Consider the following 18,487-nt stretch of genomic DNA (forward strand, 5'->3'; position numbering starts at 1 on the left):
TACCAAACAGCCTCGAGCCATCAAAGGGCATGTTGAAAAGTCTGGTCTGCATATCTGGTGCAAACCCCAACTTTCTCAACCACGCAAATCTGTGTAGCACTGTGCTTGATGCCATGGATCTGCTAATACTATCATCTGTATCCAGTCCAGACTGGAGACATTCCCCCATTGCCTCCTTCCAGTCTTTGACTATATTCAGGAAGCTTTCCCTTTCCTCGCCTTCCGGAATAAGTTCACCCCCCGCCAAAATGCATTCCCACAGGGTATGTGTGAACCTGGCTAGGGAACAGGTGGCATTGGTTGATTTCAAGGCCATGCTACCTGAAGTAAAAACTTTACGAGCCCAAGCATCAACCTTCTTATCCTCCCTATCCGAAGGTATGGTTGGGTATGATGTCTATCTCGAAGTAGTAGCAGCCTGAATAACCAGACTTTATGGAGTAGGGTGTCTATTCAGATACTCTGGATCAGAAGTAGAAGTTCTATACTTCTTTGGAAGGTTGCTGTCTACTGCAGCAATGTTATCAGGTTTTTCACAGTTCCTTTCAACTGTCCTTTGAAGCACCCTATGGAAAGGGAGAACTGGATATTTCTGGGGTCCTCGGACTGTTATGTCCGTCATATCATCTTGCTCAAAGGTAGGTGAGGCTCTTCCCCGACCCATATATTCTATCACCCTGTTCATCAAACTCCTGTACACTGAGTCTGCATGCTCTGCAGGATCAGGTGCAGCAAACTCTAATTCAGGTGACGTGTCAACACCACTAGCAGAATGTAGAGTTTCGCACAGGTCTCTCATTTTAGTTTCAGGGTTTATAAGTTCCTCTGGAACCTGTCTAGTGCCATACTCTACCCTAAAAGGAGTGACATCTTCCTCCTCCGAGCCAGATTCTTCAAATATTTAAGACATGGACCTAAAAAAAATATGACTTGGGCAAAGGTGTAAACCTGCTCTCTGCCTCCTGATTTATTGTCGAAATAATAGGTGTTTTCTTCGAAGGGGTCGAAGGAACCTTCGACATACTCGATGAAGTCTTCGACAAAGGTGTCAATGATAGTATAGGCTTCGATGTTGAAGCTGCCGACGCCGAAGTTGCACTCAGTTTTCGACAACTTCTGTTTTTTATGAGGGATCGGAGAAACACTCGATCCTCGAGAATCTCTCGATGACTTGTCAACTCGAGTTTTACGGGCTTCACCCATATTACTGGGTTTTACCGTCGTAGTTCCCGACTTCCCTGTGTCGTCCAATGGAGCGACCGGGGTCTGGCTCTTCTGAGGTTTCTTTGAGGGGGTGGAGGCCGCATTCTCAAAGACCTGCATGATTTTTCTTCTAAAATTTTCCCATTTTTTAGGGGAATCCGATCTTGTTGGACATTGAACCAATTCAGTCTATGTATCGGATGATGACGATAGAGATCTATGTCTCCTTTTTTGTTTTTTAGAAGACGAAGAAGATCGTCTCGATCTACTACGAGATCGGGATCTCTTCGAGTGTTTTTTATAATGTTCCGATTCCTTTGAATCAAACAAATTTTTATGCCTTTTCGATGAGGCCTTCGAAGTGGCCTTTGACACCTCCCGCCTCACTGCTAACTTACATTTCCTCTCACGGAGGGCCTTCTCTGTCAACGACTGACAGGAGCCACAGTTGCCGGTTCGATGATCCGAACCCAGACACCAAAGACAGATACGGTGAGGATCGGTGATAGAGATCTTCGACCCGCATTCGATAAACTTCTTAAACCCAGATTTGGATGTAGAAGTGGTTGATGATGAAGACATTTTCTGACAGAAAATCTCAAAGCCTTCACGAGAGCGAAGCAATCGGAAAAACAGAACTGAAGCCAAAGGGCTGTAACGCTCACCTGGTATCCACGGGGACGTCACTCAGCCTGTTCTGACCTCTTACGACCTCAAAAACTTCCCTGGAGTCTACTCGACTGGAGACTGGGCCTGAATTTTGAAGCTCGTACAGTCTTTAATAATAAGTGAAGATTTGCTGAATGCTTATTAATGCCTTTTTTCTGTTCCTTTCCCTTTTCCTTGGGAAGCGGCGTGCCGGGATGGGAATGACACCGCCGAAGATGCCCGCAGAACAGAAGGAGCGATGAATGATGGGCAGAAGCGCCGCAAGGTAAGGCTGTTCCTAACAGTGTTCTTGTTCTTACAGGAGCTGAGCGCAGTAGAAAGATGCAGGCCACTGGAGACTGATCCGAACACGGTGAGTGTCACGCAGGAGGTGCAGAAAACGCAAAGCATGTTTCTCAGCCTGCGCGTGGCTTAAATAGTCTCTGGGTGTCCCAGGTGTCTCTGGGCTGAACCACACCCAAAAGACTAGACTGCACATGCAGTTCTGGGAACCGAAATATGTGGAGGCATCCATCTAGTCTCCATCAATGCACTAAAAGTCCAATCCCCAATGTTATCCTATGAGAGTGAGTGAGTCTGGTGCCACAAGCGCCATGTCTGACTCCAAGTGGGTCTTTGGAGGGATGGAGAGGCCCTTGAGGGCCATGTAGGTGATTGTGGCCTGGCTCCAGCCTGACATCTTGGAGGGCTGGGGACATGAGGGGCAGGAATCATGACACAGGCGCGGCTCGAGCTACTTATACTAGCAGTGACGTCGACACGGAACGGAGCCCGTCGAGGGACAATCGACGCCACGACCTCGAGCACGGCGCCCTCTGCCGGAATTTCTTTTTCACAAGATGAGGAATACATGGAAGGACAATCCATTCGAAAGTCCAATTTTCAAACAATGTTTCCTTAAAGATGGTAGGGCTGTCTCTTCCGTACAACAATTTCTCGAAGCTGTCAAAATGTCTCTTTTAAACAACTACTTCCACAATGGCAAAAGTTTCTCTTCTACACAACGGGTTTCATTAGAAGTTTGCTGGTCCGGAAATAAGGGTGCCGGTAAGCTCACTGGCACTCTTGTTTCCAGTCTGGCAAAATACGGGTTGCCTGCCGGAGCCACTGTGCCTGACAGGTCTGACCCTGCTGGGCACAGCGGTCACAGTAGGCAAAGCCATCACGGAAGCACTGACACCGTTAACAATGGTGCCAGTGCTTCAGTGTCCCCACTCCCATAGAGTCCTATTGGACTCTATGGGAATGGAAATTAAAAGAATTACCGGCGCCTGACTTCCTGGTCGCCGGACTTGTAATAGTCCGGTGGCACCGGGAAGTCAGGCACCGATAATTTTTTACAGCACAAGCAGGGTTACCCGCCAGACCCGTAATGAGACCCAATATCTTTCTAAGGATGGTAAAAGTGTCTCTTTTATCCCCTGCCAGGAATTCTTCAGCAAAATGTTTACATCCCCATTTATTCTCTGCTGCCAGGTATCTTTTCACAATGTCTTTAACTTTCACCCACTTTAAATAGATTACCTGATGTATTCCCCTGCCAGGAATCCCCGCTCTGGGTTTTGTAGATCCCCTGGTATAGTCACCTGCCAGTTAACTTTCCCCCAAAAGCTCACTGCCTGATATACTTCATTTACCAGGACTTCTTCAATGTTCTCTTTGTCTTTCAGTATGGCACAGTTGTATTAGTGCACTGTCCATACTTCATTGGCTTTAGATACTACGTGTTCCAACCTTCCCCATATTGAAATTTCATATATAGAGACTTGTTCAAGTTCTGTCTTTTAACTTCTTCACCAGTATTCATTTGATTGTGGCAATACTTGCTCCAACCTTCCCCAAATTGGCATCTCAGATATGGAGACTTGTACAAATTCTGTCTTCCAACTCCTTCATTAACATACATCTGCTTGAGATAACATTTGCTCCAACTTTCCCCATATGAAAGTTCATGAAAGTGCTGCTATTTAGTCTTAACCCTTTTTAGAACTTGTATTTTAGTTTTGCACTCGTTGTAGAAGTTTAATTGTGCTTTTTAACTTTAGATTGGAACTCGCTCTGTATTGTGTGCCTTTACCGTGCAAGTACACTTAGGCCCTCATTACAACCCTGACGTTAAGGGGTTAACGGCGCCGTAAAAGGTGGCGCCGCCGTTAACCCCTTAACACCTGATTACGAGGTCCCTTTGCGGGTTGGAGATTTTAACGCCTGCTTTTACCAACCCGCAAAGGGACCTTGGTGCTAAGTACGGTGCCGCAATTTGCGGCACCGTACTTAGCGCCTTCCCCATTCCCATTGAGCCCTATGGGGCAAAAATGGGAATGGGGAAGGGCCATGGCGGCATGGGGAATTGCCGCCCCGCCAACCTCGGAATGGGTCGGTAATTCCCCATTCCGCCATGGCGGAGTCGGTAAGTTACCGGCATGGACCATGGTGCCATTAGCACCATGGTCCAACGCCAGGGTCGTAATGAGGGCCCTAGACTACTGTTAAAGGCGTTAGCAGGCTCATACTAGTGATCCTTCACTATTAGAAGTATTCCCTGCATTTACTCGAAATCTCCAGGGAAATTGCAAAAGAACTACAACTGCCATAACTTTTGTAGTTCTGCTGTGTCCTTAAGATCACGTCAGGCGTGTGAGCGCCAATGCGTAGGGGCAGTTTGCTGCTGTCCGCTACAGGTGAGTGCCTAGCCTGGCTGCTCTCTGCTATGCTCTACGTCTTCACCATCTTCTTGTGTGCTATTAGTTATGTCTGTACAGGGTAATACTCATTTTGATCTTGTTACCATGATTCAAAGGAACTGTAGATTAGGGCTGCGGTCAGAAGCATGCTGCACTAACAAAATGAAAGATTCTTCCCAAACCACAATACATGGAGTGGGCGACCTTGCTCTCTCCAGTATAATACAAGAGCATAACATTGATTTAGCTGGCTGTGTTAACACAGTCACAATACAAGGCGAGCACACACAAATAAGCGTAAATAACCAAAACACACTAACACATGGAATTGACACTACTTTCAAATGTGGTCTCTTAAATACACGCTCCATGGTGAGGCATGCAATAGAGATTGCTGACAGCATCGTGGACAATCATTTTGATCTTCTCGTCCTGACTGAGACCTGACTCCATGAGACTGCTCTGCATGCTATAGCTCTTGCTACACTTGTAGGTCATAAATGCCTACATGCCGACTGTAAGTCTGGACGTGGAGGAGGGGTTGCAGTTATTTTTAAATCTACCTTTGATTTTTATATTGCCACCTCCTCTCAACTAGACTCATGTGAAGCAATACAACTTAAACTCAATACTGATACAACTCATTCTTTGAGTTTAATAATTATCTACAGACCCCCAAGAGAAACCCCCCTCTTTGAAGAGCAATTGCTAGCTCTAATAGGAGGGATATGTAAAACTAATACAGCTGTTGCTATTCTAGGAGACTTTAATTTATGGGCAAACAATCTTCATGACATGGAAGTCCAATCTTTTCTTCGAACACTTTCTTCTATTGGGTTCGTACAATCAGTGGATAGACCAACACATAAAGCTGGTAATATACTCGATTGAATTCTTACTAAGGATATTATATCCATCGTAACTAATGTAGACCCATGTCCGTGGTCCGACCACCTCCTATCCCTATGAAAACAAACAGTATAATTGAATCACAATGTAAAAAATATCACAGTTGATACATTTAAATCCACCATACAACCTCTGTTACCCCCCTTTGGAGGTAAATTATCTTTGGAAGAATTTACCACTGCTTTCAGAAATGCTACCAATAAAGCTTTTGACATTCTTGCTCCTCTCTGGCAGGAAAAAAGCAAGAAGAAGAAAGGCTTTAAACTTCAGTTCTCCTCCGATATAATTTCTACTCGAAAGAACTAAAGGAAATGTGAATGTCAGTGGCAAAACCATCCTTCCCCTACTACTTTACTGACCTATAAAATTGCAGCAAAAGAATATAAACCTCTCATGTTGGAGGCCAAACAACTGTCTCTTAATGACAGAATTGAAAGAGCTTCAATAAAATCTAAAGAACTTTTTACAGTCCTTAATGAACTTAAAAGCCCCAACACTGAACATAGGCTGACTATAAACGATGAATGGTGTCAAGATATACTCGATAGCTTTTGTCACAAGACTAAACTTCACCAAGAACGCATTAGGGAGAAAATCGAGTCCCAATGTTTAACCAAAACATCACTACCCCCACCTTTAGAGCCACTGCACCAAGGGATAAAACCCTTTTCTTTCACTAGAATGACAGAGGCAGAGGTTTTTGTGATTATCGAAGGCCTTAAACCTACCTCATGTAAGGGGGATATTTTTCCCACTACACTTTTTAAGGACTTCACAAATACCCTTACTCCGTGGGTAACAGAACTTGTTAACCGCTCTTTTGAGGAGGCTGTCGTTCCTATTAGCATAAAGGAGGCATGGATTACCCCTCTTTGAAAGAAGGACCATCTTGATCCTTTGATGCCTGAGAACTATCGTCCCATCACAAATGTTCCCTTTATGCTCAAAATATTGGACAAGATAGCCTAAATACAGCTAGAGAAATTTGTCGAAAATAATAACATCTTGGCCAAGGAACAGTCCGGTTTCAGAGCTAATCATGGAACTGAGACGGCACTCCTAGATCTTAAGGCCAACATAACAGAAATAATTGAGGAAGGCAATTCTGCTCTCTTGCTTTTGTTGGACCTTTCCTCTGCGTTTGACTGGGTCAATCACAAACTTCTAGCTGAAAGACTTAAACAAATTGGTCTATGCTCCTCTGAAGCAATCCTTTGGCTTAAATCATTCTTGGGTCCTAGAAATGCCTGTGTGGCGAAGGGCTCCTCAAAGTCGCTGAAAATTCCAGTTACATGTGGCGTACCTCAGGGATCTTGCCTATCCCCACTACTTTTTAACATTTATATTAAATGTCTATGGGCCTCATTACGACCCTGGCGGTAAGGGGTTAACGCCAGCGTTAGCTGCGCCGACCCCTTACCGCCAACTACGAGGTCCCTTAGCGCCATGGCGCTTTTAACACCTGCTTTTAGCAGGTGTTAAAATCCATGGCGCTAAGGGACCATGGAGTTAATTACGCCACCGTAATTTACGGTGGCGTAATTAACGCCTTCCCCACTCCCATTATGCCCTATGGGGCAAAAATGGGAATGGGGAAGGGTAAATGGGGATTGGGGACTTACCGCCCCGCTGACCTCGGAATGGGGCGGTAAGTCCGCCAACCACCATGGCGTAAACGTAGTTTACGCCATGGTGGTAAAGTCACGGCCCAGGCGGTAACTTACCGCCTGGGTCGTAATGAGGCCCTATGTGACTTGCTAAAGTCCATGGGCATACAATTTGCCAAGTACGCCGATGACACCCAGATAGTGATTAAACTATGTGGGGTCTATAAAGACGACCTGGCCACCATAAATGAAATCTATGATGCTATTCAAAAATGGATGGCTCTCAACTCTCTTGCCTTAAATGACAAAAAAACGGAGCTGCTGGTCATCAGCACACCTCACAGGCTAAAAAATATGGATGCCGACTATAAAGCCTTTGTAATTGGTGGCAATAATATTCTCGTATCTGAATATGTGAAGACCTTGGGAGTTTACTTTGACACCCAATTGACATTTCAGAAACATGTATCTTATCTTAAGTCATCATTCAGTTTCTTCACTCATTTCCTATGGCAAATACGTCTATATCTGTCAGAAGTCAACAGAGCATCTATTGCAGCAGCCATAGTCAACACCAAATTAGACTACTGCAATAGTCTCCTGATAGGTAACTATAAGAGGAAAATCAGGAGTCTCCAAACCATACAGAATGGAGCAGTCCGAGCTGTATGTGGTCTAAGTCGACAAACCCACATCACAGAACATCAGAAAAAGCTACATTGGCTCTCCATTGAGCAGCGGCTGAAATTCAAAGGGCTAGTAATAGTATTCAAATGCCTCTCAAGCCAGGCCCCAGAATATTTAATATCTAGGCTCCATTTGGCTATACCCAAGCATACTTTATGTTCTAACAGCCTTATGCTACTGGCACAACCACATACCTTTTTGAGGAAACTAGGTGGAACAAGCTTTGCTGCCTGGGCCCCAAAAAGTTGGAACATGATCCCACTTTATATCAAACAGTCTACCACACTGCAGAAGTTTAGAAAACATCTTAAGACATTTCTTTTTGATGTCTAACCTTCATACACTAGTGTAGGATAACTGGCTATTCTTCAGGACCCTGCTAGTCGCCATGACAAATGACGTCTATCTCTTTGCTCCATATCGGAACCTAACCTATGTGTTACTTGTCTGTATATGGGCCTCATTACAACTCAGGCGTTAAGGGTTAACGCCACCGTTAACCCTTAACGCCTGATTCTGATTTTAACGCCTGCTTTTAGCAGGCGTTAAAATCCATGGCGCTAACCTGCCATGGTGCTAATTACGCCGCCGTAATTTACGGCGGCGTAATTAGCGCCTTCCCCACTCCCATTATGCCCTATGGGGCAAAAATGGGAATGGGGAAGGGAAAATGGGAAATGGGGATTTACCGCCCCACTCACCTTGGAATGGGGCGGTAAATCCGCCATCCACCATGGTGTAAACAGAGTTTACAGCATGGTGGTAAAGTTGGTGCACTTAGCACCAAGGTTGTAATGAGGCCCTATGTCTCTGTAAGCGCCCTGAGACCTTTGGGTGAGTGACTGCGCTATACGAAAAATTCTTTAGTTAGTTATTTAGATATTGACATATCATTCATGAGGATTTATGCAAATTCTGTCTTTCTATTTTACTTGGTCGGTATTCAAAATGAGTTTGTAATTGTTCATGTGCCTGTCAGTATGCCTCGGGATTCCCACCATCACTGGGCCAAATCACCAGTGTCTGATAACGTTTCTGACCCATGGCACATTGCTGCCGCGAAGTCTCGGCCCACAGATGGCGTCTCCCACTTTGCAGACCGTCTTTCAGCTCTCCCACCAGATTCGAGTTCACTTGCCGGTGAAGCTGATGCTGTATGGCATGACTGCATGCTTTCCATCCTCAGTGCTGCTGCCAGTTCTTTTACAGTTCTTCACCAGAGCCTGCCACTGGTCTCCCCCCACTCTGTCAAGAAATGCTGACAAGTGGCAACTTGAAAGCACTTGCCTCCTTCAGCACAGTCCGTTCCTGTGCGCCTGCCATCACCTGCGGTTCTCCTTACGCTTTGCCCGCTCTGCTTCTCTCCTCTCCAACCTCTGATTGAAAGTGTAGACCATTTTTAAATGTCCCATGCAGCTGATCTACATTGTAACAACTACTCTGCTCATTTAGCTTGTTTTATTTTCAATCAATACTAATTCTTCCTCTTCCTTGTCTCAGTACTTGAGATGTTATGGGAGTTGGAGTCCATAGGATTTATAGGACTTCTACAGTGATTTTGTTTGAGATTTTTGTTTATTACAAAACCATCAGAGACAGGGGATGTTATGTGTGTCATTTACATATGAGGTGTGAATGGTATTCAGCCTAGAATGTTTGTTAGGAAGGGTTTTTAGGGCTTTGTAACTGAAATTATCTGTATAGTGGCAACATACCATCAGGAATTTAGGAATTACAGGGTATTTATCATTTATAAGGGAAGTATACTGTTTCTCTCCCAATGGGATCATCACATCTCCCCAACAAACATCCCCTCCCATGTGATCCGCCCTCATAATACCACCACCAGGGCCAGGGTCAGGTAGCGACTGCCATCTCCTGGCCACATGGGAGGAGATCTCACTCTCGGGATCAGTGATGACTCCACAGGATTCATCACAAAGGTGAGTCTCAATTTAGTTCCGGTAATGTTTGGTGATCATAGGTTCCCTGCCAACCTTGATGTTTATGTTCTACCTCCACTGGAAAGTGACAGGTCTGTTGTTATTTTTACTAGGGACGTTGGGAGGGTGGAAACCATTACATGGGCCTACTCTTTATCAGATTGTCGACATCCCACTGTTGACACCATATGTGGTAAGTCAGAAGGGACAGTCTAATCGGTTCATTGGAAAATAATAAAGAAAAATGCATAAATCCCCTATCCTAAGGGTTTCCCTACCTAACACAACTGAACTAGGGTGCTCGTCGTCATTGGTGAAGTTCACAATCAAATGCCTGTCGTCCGTCCAAATCTAACCAATGTCGACCCTACCACTATTACTACACAACATACCAGAAGAATTGCTCCCTTCTCCTAGATTGCTTTTAAGCAAAGTTCCTACTTAATCTGGGATCTTCAGGTAGCCTTTTGATATCTCTCCTACCAAGTCCTTCAGTCCCTTCAACAGGCTTTTCCAGGCTCTTTTATATTCATTCCGTTGACTCTCAAATTCTTTTCTGGGTTTTCTTTTATTCTTGACTGAGTCTCTGAATATGGGTCATCCCTCACAGCCCTAATTTCTTCTTTAGGATGAAGAAGTATATGCTCACAACAACTCCTTCCTTTGGCTATTTAGCTCCTCACTGAAAAGAGTAGGTGGAGTATATAATTGACTGTTGTTCTTCTTATGATCTAATCATTCACTGGGACAAATATGATGAGTCCCTGAATGATTCACACTCTTTTTATGATTTTGCCACTCACTGGGATGAGTAGGTCCTCAACCGTTATGTTCATATTTTTTCTGTACTTGTAGATATGCGTCACCCATGCCTTGCCCTATGTGTCTCCCTCTCTCCCTGTTACATTTGTTGTAATGGGGCTGCATCACCGGGTCGGCATCTGACTCTTTTCGGTCTTCGGCCAGGACGGCTCTTCTATCCTCACACTCGACTTCGTTGAACACACCTCTGTTTCTGTTTGTGGTATCAGCGAGTAGACAGTATGGGTTTCTCTGTCCTCTCATGCCACCACGCAATTCTCTTTCCTTCACTTCGGTTCCCTCTATCTGTAAACAGACCCTCCTTTTTCTATCTTTGGTGTGCTTTAGGTAAAGTACCTTAGGATTGGGGATTCTCCTTACCCCTTTGTGGATGTCCCTCCTGAGACAAACTTCCGCTAGTTGGTTTCCCATTTTGTGCACTGCAGGCACTTCTTCTTTCATACCACCTCTAACTAGGTGAAGCAGTGTTCTCCTCGAGTCACCAATTTCACGTCTCTAGCTGGTTTGAAATTCCAGGGTCTATTTCTGACATTCTCTTGTTCCTCCCAATTTTCCTATGCAACGCTGGGGCTTTCCCAGCTTCTCACTATATACATTCCTTTGTGTCTGAGTTATACCCTGCATAGCTCCTTTAAGTTTCTTCGCCTCAGTGCCTGACAGACAGGCATTCTGTATCACTCCTTTGTTCTTACTCTTCACAGTACCAGGCAGATACTTTTCCTATAAATAACATATGTAAGAGGAGTCTGGTTGTCTGTCAACTGATAGGGTGAGACTGGATGTTTAAGTATAGTGAAAAGGGAGTTCCTCATCAGAAAGGTAGTCCTTATCCCCCAGGGGGGACTCTCTCCCTATGAGATCCCACTTTCCGCCCCCCTTAGGGGGAATATCGCATAGTGGGCTAACCCCCCTAGTCTCAAAAGGAAAGTCTCCCCCCACCCCCTCTGGAGAGAAGTGACCGAATCCCTCTATTCATCACATAGGGCATTTTCAATAAAAACATAACTGGAATGAGACACATTCTTACAAAGAAGAGAAAACAGAAGCATCTTGGCCTCCTTTACTGTTTTAACATTATGTACCTAAATATAGGAAACAGATACTTTCTTCTTAATCAATGGGGCCACAGATTAAACAGTTAAATCATCCACCGTACTCCCTTCACAATAGCAAAATGGATGAAGTCTGCATCTTACTGGGGTTCCATCTAGCCAATACAGAGGCCAGTGTTAAATGATTAACTCTAAAGTCAAACAAAATGCCCCTCTTGTGTGGATTTGCAAACCAGTTTGTATAATTGTGCAAATACAATTGGGTACAGTGCTCGAAAAAAAATGTAACCGTGGTCTTTATTAACTCAGTGCTTCAACAAGACAGGCCTTTTCCCTGCACAAAAGCAGCCTTTAATTTAAGCATATCAGCTGCCCTTTACTCAAACGAGTGAGGACAAGGCATGTTTTATTGATTGCAGCCAAAGACTGTGCCTGCATGCCTCTGAGGCCAGCAGGCCCTTGATAAGCCAGTGCGTTGGATGGAAATCACTCTCCCTTTTGCACCACAATGTCACCCATAAACTCGGAAGTTTAAAGTTTAGAGTGTCTGAGATAACGTCTCAACCAGTTTCCCAACGCAACAAATAAGTGGGGGCATCACCCGAAACTCCAAGACAACAGAGCAGGAATTGATTCTCCTTCCGTTGGATCGGTGTTAGAGAAAAATAACCCATACCTCAGCCCCATAGCTGGTACCTGGCACAGCTTTGGAAATGTAAATCGGATGAATAGTTGCCAAAAAGCATCCATCCAAATTACTACTAAATCAGAGAACTGCACCGTTGACTTGTGCAAATGTTGCGGCAGAGCTACATACCTAAGAAAACCAGTCCAAATTTTTCTTAAAAATATTCCCCAAAAAGAAAATTCTCTCACCCATTCAAATCTTTTAATCCCTGCAAGAATCGCTGGTAATTTACCCCTATGATGATCCACCCCATCACATTCGATTTAATAGAATACAAATACAAATCACAGGCTGCCATGAAATCTACAAAGCCAGAGACCAGCAGCTGTAATGCTTTAGGCGTACAAGCAAGCAGAACGACAGCATAAACCAAGGCACAGATATCCCTACCTGAGCACCTGGGAGTGTCTGTAGTGATAGTGCGTTGAGGAAAACAGGGATGTAAAGACTAAGGAGGGGTGCCAAAACACACCCCTATCTAACTCCTCGCGTTGATTAAAACGCAGAGGACAGCTCACCTGTATGAGTTATACGCACCTTTGCAATAAGGTTTTAATGCAAGGACTCCAGAATCGTGGCCAACTGTCTGGGAAGGCCAATATTCGATAAAGAAATCCCATTGTTTCCTGCGACTGACATTGTCAAATGCTGAGCTAAGGTCCATGAAGCCCAGGTATGAAGGAGTTCCATACCCGAGGACAAATGTATACAGATTCCGCCTTAAGTTCAGCGTCTGATAACAGTCCCCATTCCTTTTCGAAAGCCATACTGCTCCTCGCCCCGGATTGCAGCGGACTTCACCCATTCATGGAGTCCAGTGTAAACTAATCTCACAAACCATTTAGCTGAAGAGTCCTTCTTAAAGAAATGTACAATAATAGCCTACCTTCAGCTCAACGAAAAGAGTTGATTTCTACTAATTGCATAAAAAAGCTGGGTAAATACCGAAACCCAGATTGACAGGTTCAGCTTAAAAATGTCCAGCTGAACCATGTCGATCCGGGGGCATTGCTGTTTGCTGAACACAGTAACTGTTGCTGCACTTCTTGAGAAGTAAACATGGTAATATCTTCATCTGTCCAAGCCAGCTCTGACAAGGCTGGCGGGTTGGTCAAGGACGGTGATGGACATAGATGCACTAGACATCCAGTCCATACCTGGATGTGAAATTTTGCATATTAAGTCAGAATGTTTCATGCCTTAAAAAACTGTAGTAGAAGCAGTTGCGCAGTTCATGACTACCAACTCGACTAACATTATCTTGGGAGATTTTAAATTAGGTTTTATGGCCCCCGATGATAAAGAGGCATTAAACTGTATAGCCACTCTTGCAGAGCTGAACCTTTCTCAACTAATTAGTTCCAACACACAAAAAGGGGTGTACCATTGACTGGATACTTGCCAACCGAAATGTTATTTCATATATCAACCCATCTATTGCCCACGGTCTGACCATATCATGCTATATTTCGAGCTAGCTATGCCAGGAAACTAATAGGTACTCCTGTTAATACTAGAAGAATTTTCTGTTGTAATGTCAGCAGTATCAACTGCCCGTCCATGCTCCCTATGCTCAATTCCTTGTTTGAGGACGCCTTCCTGGAAACATCTCTGGACCAGAAAGTTGACTGCTACCATGCCTCTTTGAAAGCTGCTTTGGCATTGGTCTCTACACTCAGACTAAAAACAGTAAAATCACAGCAAAATACCTTTATTGTTATCCCTACTGTGAAACATCTACATAAGATCAAGCGGCGAGCCAAGAGAAATGGCGTAAATCTAGTCTAATAGAACATAAGCAGGAATGGGCCCAGGCTCAGGCCCAATTTAGGACAGCTCTGTTAACCTCCAAGAAGGAGATATAAAACAACAACATCTCCCTTGCTGTGACCTCTACCAAAAAGCTGTTTGCCTGTTGCGTACTCTCGAGAAAGGGCATGTTATTAACACTGGCCGCCCTGCTTCTCTTGACTAGTGTAATAAGCTCATGGATTACTTTGAAAACAACATTCTTAAGATCAGGAATACTATTGAGACTAAGATTTAAACTTAACGGTCCCATGAAATCTCCTCCAATCCCGCAGGACTCTCAAGAACTGTACCTATTCCTAAGTTCCGCTTTCGGCCTGTAACAATTAGTGAAGCAGATAAAATACTTTGAGTGCTCAAAGCCACAAATTGCGCAAGTGGCATAGGTCATGGCAAAATCATTAAAGAATGCTCTTTGTGCCTGGTGCAGGCAATCACTGCTATCATAAATGAGACCTTTTCCACTGTCCTCATTTTGGACTCACTGAAAGAGACCTGTATTACACCCATTATTAAAACGGCTTCCATTGGATCTTCTGACCCAGCCAACTATTGTCCAATCACTAACATCAGCTTTCTTCTAAAAATCCTAGACAAAGTTGCTTATCTGCCATTACATCACTTTGTTGCTCAGTGCCGGATGAAATCATGTAGAGGCCCCTAGGCAGTTGAAATTTCGGGGCCCCCCTAGCAAATTAAAAGAATGCTAACGCGGCTCAGGCCATTGTGCAGCGCATCAGTGCATCGAGGCCTCTGTCTTCCCGGGACCCCTAAAAGTAGTGGGACCCAGAGGCCGGTGCCTACTTGGCCTGATGGATGATCTGGCACTGTTGTCGCTACCCACAACGTGTTAGGGGATCTACCAATCTGACTTTCGCCCTGTGCATACAACAGGGACTTCCATGCTGGACATTCAATCAAGTGTAGTCGACATATTAGATGAAGGCAAGGCCAGGCTGCTGATGTTCTTAGACCTTTTGGCTGATTTCAATGTATTAGACCATGACATCCTTACATCGCATCTTGCCTCTGACCCTAATCTCGGCCAGTTTAGCTGGATCAACTCTTTCCTGCGAGGCAGGTCTGCTTCGGTAGTGTTGGGCCAGTTCTCATGTAAGGCTCATTCGATCATGCAAGTCCTTCAAGGTGCATGTCTGTCCCCATTATTATTCAATCTTTACATCAGACCACCTCATGATTTGCTGTATAACAAAAAAACTCTTCTAAAACTATGCTGATGATACCCAGCTGCTGCTCAAGCTGTCTGGTGACATGGCTTCATATACCAGTCAGTTCAATAACACCTTTATCACGGTCAGCAGTTGGATGAGAGACAACCTGCTATGCTTAAATGAACAGAAAACCAAATTATTACTGCTGGCCGCTGAAAACATGATTAAGAAACTGGAAGTGCCCATGATTCCATGCTACTGGGCACCTATTCCAACCCAATAATGAGGAAGGCTAAGTCGTTAGGCATCTACATATACTCTGATATGAGCATGAATGCTCTGAATGCCACTGGCTCCGTCCCTTCACCCCTCAAGCAATCTTTTGCGCATCCCTTCCTAAAAAAGCTCTCTGCTGACCCTTCCTGTCCCGCTAACTGCCACCCTATCTCTACTACCCCCTTCCTGGAGAAGTTGCTAGTCTCCCAACTAATCAATCACACTGAATCTGTTGCCTTCACAACCACCAGTTTCGCTTCAGAGCCATCAGAGGCACGGAAACTGCTCTCCTGAACACCCATGATGACCTGCTCTCAAACCTCGACTCCATCTATCCTTCCACCCTTATTCCCCTCAATCTGTTCTCTGCCTTGCCTTTGACACAGTCAATCATTCCATCCTCATAAATCGGCTCTGGGATACCTTGGGCATCACGGATCGGGCACTGGATTGGATGACGTCTTTCCTCTCAAATTGGCCCTCCCAAGTACAACTGTTTCCTTTTCTCTCCTCTTCGTCACTGTTAACTTGATGTGTTTCTCAGGGCTCGATCCTCTCGCTGTGGCTTTTCAGCAATGACCTTGCCCCTTTGCGCACTTGATTGATTGATTGATATTTTATTTCTATCGCGCTCGTACAGAAGTGTTTGAGAGCGCGACAAGGCAAGGGAGGGGAACAGGTGAGAACAAAACTGCGATCTTACTAGGCCCAATGACATTGAGAACGCGCAAGTGCATGGGAGAGGGGGAGGGGAAAAGTGCATGGAAGGGGGGAGAGGTGGAAAGTGCGAAGCAGAGGAGAAACAGATAAATAACAATAAATAAATAACAAAGGCAACAAACAGTGGTAATGCAGCCAGCAATTTGCAAGTGCTGGGTTTAAGGCAGCAGACAGGGTAGGTCTGATAAGTGCAGGAAGAAAAAGGGGGGGGCTGTATGGGTACAGATACAGACCCCAGTGCAAGGGGTGGGCCGGAGGCAGTGCGGGAGGGTGGCAGGATGAGCAGGTACCTGGGCCCAAAAGACAGAGGGTGGCCAGGATGCACAGTGCCAAAAGAGAACAGATCAGCAGGGGAGAGGGGGAGCGAAGGCAGAAGAAAAGAGGAAGGTCTTGAGGTGCTTCCGGAACCGGAGATGGTTCTCCTCAAGTTTTAGAGTGGCAGGGAGGCTTTTCCAGAGGGAGGCCCCAGCCGAAGGCAGAGATCTCCACCTTCTGACCTAATATCCAGTGTTATGCTGACAACACACAGCTCTCTTTTAAGCTACCCTCCTCTTCCTCCTCTCCTTCCTCTCTCATTCCTGACTGTCTAACTGCTATTCAGGCATGGTGTGCTGCTAATGATCTCTGCCTTAATGCCAGTAAGGCCTTCTCATCTCATATCTCGAAATGCTTCTGCCTCATTTTCCTAAAAGACAAGCGACAGGTATGTCCAGAAAATGGTTATTCAAAACATATCATAAAGTTGTGAATGCGTGAGTCCAATGTAAGAAGGATCGACCTCTATTGGGGCAGAAGAACAAGTTACTTCTTACCTTGTAACGTTCTTTCGATGGGATGTTCCTCCGACGTATTCCTTATCTTTGATAATTCGTCTCCAGCTTGCTGGCCTCGGAAATCTTTTCTCTGTAGAGGGCACTGCGTGTCGACGTCCGCCGAGTCGATGTCCCACGACTGCCACCGTATCGGCGCCGATGCCACCATGCCCATAGATTTTTATTTTTGTAATTTTTAGTTTTAAATCAAATTTTTATCACAACTTTTTTCCTTAATTTTATCAGAACGTTTTAAGAAAATCAACATCTTCCAATTCAGTTTACTAGCCCAGACTTAAGTTTCGTTGTCCAAACAGGCCTCTAGAAAGTTTAGTGTCGAACATGTCAAGTGGATAGAGCTTCCACCTAAGATTCTTTGCCACCATTCGTACATGTTGTCATTTTTTGGCGCGAATTGCCCTAGGTGGATTGCTCTTAAAGTCTTAAGTTCTGGGCATTCTGTTATTAGATGTTTTGATGATTTCAAAGATCCAGGGCGGGAGGAACCAGCTTCCAACACCTCGCACCAAAAAACTGGAACTCCCTACCTACCTCACTAAGGAACGAAAAATCATACCATACCTTCCGTAAAAACCTCAAAACCCTCCTATTCCGCTAAAGTCTGCCACATTCACTCTCATGCTTGCATTGTATCCACAGCATAGCATAACCTTTAAGCTCAATGTTTATTACCAATGTGAAATGTACTATGTAACTCGGTTACATCTGTAAACACATTCCTATGCTTGTGTTCATGACTAAGTCTGCTGTAACAGCGCCACGATGCCCCAGGGCAGTTCTGTGCGCTTTATAAATGCAAATAAATAAAAATAAATAAATAAAAAGATTCTGTATGTGACTTACAGAATCTGCAACCATCGTCATCTGTTTTTTCGATATGACGTGCCACTAGCATTTGTTTTGTCTTTATAGCGTTTAGTCGCAGTTTCAGGAACGCCTTTCGGTGGTATCTGGAAGGAAATTTCTGTAGGTATTGGGGCAGGTTGTTTACTTTGTTCGTAACTTGACTATGGTTTAGTGTGGATGCAAGATCTTTCAATTTAGCCATATTTGTTATCCAAAACCATTGTTGTAGCTTTTTTTTTGCAGTTTGCGGCTGATCTAATAGTATTTCAAGTTTGATGTCACTCGCATTTAGTACATCTTCGAGCTTTTGTACCCAATTCTTGAGCAGTCCTGTATGTTCTGAGTTGTCTATAGGCGCTAGTATTTTGTAAGCCGGTGCAGGATTTGCAATCAGCATTTTTCTTAACATCGCAAGTGATTTCCATACTTCACAGCCATACAGTTCTACTAGTGCAAGCTCGTGTCTTATTGCAACAATTGAGATATAATTAGGCAAACTTAACACTTTTCGCCAAAAAATGCCCTCTAATTTTGCCCAGATTTTGTGGTCCAGGTTCCACGCTGTTT

This window comes from Ambystoma mexicanum, chromosome 8, assembly GCF_040938575.1.
Source record: "Ambystoma mexicanum isolate Mex_15411 chromosome 8, UKY_AmexF1_1, whole genome shotgun sequence".
Classification (NCBI taxonomy): Eukaryota; Metazoa; Chordata; class Amphibia; order Caudata; family Ambystomatidae; genus Ambystoma; species Ambystoma mexicanum.